This window comes from Rattus norvegicus, chromosome 20 (assembly GCF_036323735.1).
Source record: "Rattus norvegicus strain BN/NHsdMcwi chromosome 20, GRCr8, whole genome shotgun sequence".
Classification (NCBI taxonomy): Eukaryota; Metazoa; Chordata; class Mammalia; order Rodentia; family Muridae; genus Rattus; species Rattus norvegicus.
The window spans coordinates 42186459-42190836 of record NC_086038.1 but is presented as its reverse complement, the minus strand read 5'-3'; the positions used below and the strand labels follow the sequence as shown (position 1 = coordinate 42190836).

Sequence of the window (4378 nt, the reverse complement as noted above, 5' to 3'; positions counted from 1 at the left end):
CAGTGGCATAGAAAGAAGCCATTCTTCATTTCTCTTTAGAGCTGTATAATATTCCTTCCTCTACTGGACTACGTGAGTCCTTTCCATAGTCTTGTGGAAACGTCTTCTGAGCTCTGCCAGCGCACCCGTGCAGTAGTTTAGATGATGGAACACACACACACACACACACACACACACACACACACACACACAAACAAAAAGACAAAAAAACCAGTCAATGAATTATCTATAAACACAAGTAGTAGTCATGTTTAAGGAGGGTCAATGACACTCTTTTTCCAAGCTCGAAGATCAGAAGGAGACTTTATTCCTGGCAAAAGTCAGCAGTTGTCTCTTCCCCAAAACTCCGAGCCATCATAGCAAAGAACTTCTTGAAAGTATACCAAACGTGTCCCAGTGGAAATAAATTCTTGGTAGTGGCACTCTGGACAGGCCTGGAACATTGCCACACTTCGAGTGTCAACGTTTAAGCTGATCTTCAAACTCCCCCAGAAAGCATTGTATTGGAGATTGCCATAGAGTGAGTACCTACGGCTGTATTCCTCTGACCTGCAAACCCAGCAGTGAGAGTGCAGTACTAGATGACAAACTGGATGCTCAGGGCAGGTCGTTGGCCACCAAGTGCCCCAAAGGAGATAGTTAGCTTCTCTCTTGGAAGAGGAGCCTGTTTGCTACAAGGGCAAATGTGGGTGAAAAATACAGCACTTTATAAGAATGTTGTTCTGATGGAGATGAAGTGATATGTGGTCCATTTTTTTAAAAGTTTTTTTAATGCCTGTATATGGGTATCTGTCTGTATGTTTAGATGAGTACAGGTGTCCAGCGTCAAGAATAGGGTGCCAGGGCTCTTGGAGCTGTCACTAACCATGACAGTGGATCGGGGAAGAGCTCAGACAGAGCAGTGAAGTGTTCTTAACCACTGAGCCATCTCACCGGCACGCTGCGTTTCCCATTCATAAATTCAATTTTTTAAATTCCTGTGCACCTCATCATAAGGTTCCACTGCAGCTTCTTTTATTTCCACAAGCGAGGCACTGACCTGACCAGCAGCTGTGCAGCCAAGGGTCCCTCCACAAATAATCCAGTTAATTCCCACGAAGCTCCATTTGAAAAAGAGATGTCCGCCCAGGGGGAGAATCCAGCTGTGTATGGTGACTCCCCCGTGACATCTAACGGTAATCCTTGCCAAGCGATTGTTACAAAAAAAGAAACCCCCGAAGTTACACTATCAAGCAGAAAACAAAACAAAGGGTGTCATGGAAAATGTCACTACAGGTCATCGCTGGTCTGGGCCTCCATCGTCGAACGTGCATGCGGAAAGCCAGCATGGAAATCTTTGCTCTGCATCTCAGGCAGAGCCGGAAGCAGCCCCCAGCAGGCCCTGCTCTTCAGACTGGCCAGTGTTGAACTTGGCGGGCTGCCTACTGCTTTAGCTCCTGGGCCTCAAGCTCATTGTTCCAGGGCCACAGGCAGCATTTAAGACATAATGGGCCTATGTGACAACTTCGGGTTCCCAGCACAGAAAATGCCGTAGTCCTTATCTAGTAACAGCAAGTTGAATGCTCGCTAAAAGTCTTTAGAAGAGGTGGGTTTTTTTCCCCCCTTACTTACAGTTTTGGCTGATGAGTTCCACTGCACTGGGGTTCTGGAAACAGAAACAGGATGAGTTAAGTCAAAAGAAAAATCCAAGCATCGTCTTTTGTGGAACCCTGGGAGAAATTTAGAGCAAGGAAGTCCTTGCGTCTTAAAAGACTGGATGCCTCTTTGGTTTCCTGATTCAAGCTGTTTTTGTCTTTTCTAATTGCCAACCTTGGCAGCTATCAGTACTCAATACCAACGGATAGGTCCGTGTGGAGATTTTTTTTCTACACTCTAAAGCCTTCTCAAACACAAGAAAGTTCAGTCCCACTCTCCAGATTCGACAGGCACTGTATGTGATTGGATGCTGATGGACCCCTCCTTTAGGCCAAAACAGTGCCAGACATGGTGGCACAGGGGTTGAGGCCAGCCTGGGTGGTGTACAGCGGCAGGCCTCTGCCTGCCCCGGTGCACACTAAGGGATCCTGTTGGTACCACGGGGGCTTCCTGCGCTGCAGACCTTAGCAGGCTCTTCCAAGCAAAATCCAGAGACCTAGAGAGCCAGGCTTCAGAAGGGTGCCTTGGTGTTTGTTGAAGCGAAGGAGGGGTCCTAGCTACCCACCTCCACCAACCCCGACCCTCGGATGCAGTCCTCTGGCCCTCAACGCTGGTTCCCATTCCTTTTCTCTGCTTTTGTTTATTCCAGGCACCAGGACCCCACTGTGGAGTCTGAAAGCAAGGTCTTGTCACTCAAATGTCTCCTCCTAGTGTCGTCTTCTTGATCTTCTTGAAATGAGGTCAGGGGATGCTGTTCCTCTAGGACATGGCGCTTTAGAAACATATTTAGCAGGGCTGGAGGACAGACGGAATGGGACGCAGCTTAAGTGTCACCTTTGCCGATGACCTTTCTGGCAGGCTCCCTCCTCGGCCTGTTTTAAGTTTTGACACTAAAGCCACTCTAAAGGCCATAGGCTTCAAAGGCACGAGCTACTCTGCACTTGTCCCGAAACGAATGAAACGGCGGATCAACGGCGGATCTGAGGTTACTGGCACAGATATCCTCTAGTCCGTTTGTTTACAACGGTATATTTGTGATCCTCTTGGCCTTAGCACAGAGTGCCTGCTTTTTGTTTGTTTGTTTTCCTTCAGTTTTCAGCGCAAAGGGTCTTTAAGGGCTAAAGGGCTCCCTAGTATTAGCAAGGAACACCTTGTGGTAGGTAGCCTTACAAGGCATTAGCAGATTTGCTAGCCTGGAGGATGGCTCCATCCCTCATAATCAGCTTTGCCCCTGGTTAATGTGCCTCACCAAAAAGAGGAAGGTAAGGCAAGGAGGCCCTGTTGAGGTGTGTGAAAGGAAAACACTTTCTAGCCTAGTAAGTAGGGTCTAAGGTTACCACTCACCCCGACTGAAGACAAAACAAGGAAACCTTGTTAGACCATTGTACCTTTCCGTAGGAACTAGTCCACGTTGCTGTCAGTCACGTGGGCACCCCTCAGAAAAGCTGATTCACCTGAAGACCTGCTAAAGACAGAGTGGGAGTGCTGTTGGTGTTAATTATCCCCTTAACGAGATAATGTACTTTTACCCTCAGAAGCCCCTCCCTAACTCAGCTGCTTGCAAATCCTCAGTGCTAAGCCTGCCTGCTTTCCAGGGTGCCAACTCAGAAGCAACTTTTCCCTTCCCTTCTCTTTTATTCCTTCTTTGGATACTGACCCGAATCTCAAGCTTTCAGACCCTGCGCTGTGGGTTCTCTTACAGTCTTTTCTGTTGACCCTGAACTGTTTCCACATCTGTTTGATGACTTCTGCTCAACTGGACTCTACTGAAAAAACATCTCCCTTCCTCTTATCTAGTTCCCTCCCTCCCACAGCTGCTGGCATCTACGCCTTGACTGCCCTTTCATTTTTCTCTCAAACTCAGTTAAATGGTTCTCAAGTTTCCTTCTGAGTCCACTTTTAAGTTAGTTTGGCTAAAGAAATTAGGAGCCCAGGAAAAGAGACCGCCCAATTGCCTGGTAACACTTCGGCCTGATTAAAAGTCCGAGAAACTCAAAGGATTATTCCAGAAGTAAACAGAAATTCACAGCCTCATTCCATATTGGTTCTGACTAATGGTAATAAATAAATGACTGTATAGTTGCTATCCCTGTCCCCTCCCCATTCCATGACCACCTCAGGGAATGCCCTGTTGCTATCTCTCCTCATCTGTATACTTCCCTTACCAGACTGTGTCCAGGTTGCCTGGTCTCTTGACTGTTCAGACTATTTGTCTACCCTCAAGCATTCTCAAGCCTGCCTGTGTAGTCTGCCTCCATGGACTAGCTCAGGCTTCCTCATAGTGTAGAGGCCTCAAGACCTCAGACTGCATAGAAACTGAAACATTTAAGACTCGATGTCCTAGTAAGCAAGGTAGACAATGTTCTTCTTGTCATGTCTTAGAATTGACCTAATATTAATTCTGCTATACTTCATTGCACAAAACAGAGGCTGCTGATTGTTGAGAGAGAGAGAGAGAGAAAGAGAGAGAGAGAGAGAACAGGTGGACCCTTCCTCTTCTCCATAAGAAAAATATAAAACTATCTGAACACAGATACTAAAATAGTTACCGACTCATCACCATTGTCTTGAGGATTCAGTCACCCTGATCTTTTCTAGTTTCTCTAGGTGACCCATCCTGGACTTTCCCTCAAACACAAGTGCTTTCAGTACTGGAAATGTCAGTAGTTAAACAAATAGGCTTTGAAGAGAGCCTCTGAAGGAACCACACCAGTGATCCAGTAGTCATGCAGTCCCCATCCCA

General features: G+C 46.9%; 1 long non-coding RNA gene across 1 annotated transcript; it reads right to left on the bottom strand.

Moving 5' to 3' along the window:
* Positions 1-222: 222 nt before the first annotated feature.
* LOC134483816 (uncharacterized) lies at positions 223-2973 on the bottom strand. The gene is made up of 2 exons (XR_010060869.1): positions 2201-2973; positions 223-1645 (listed from the first exon to the last, which is right to left on the bottom strand). It is a non-coding gene; the product is annotated as an uncharacterized LOC134483816 (long non-coding RNA).
* Between the last annotated feature and the right edge of the window lie 1405 nt (positions 2974-4378).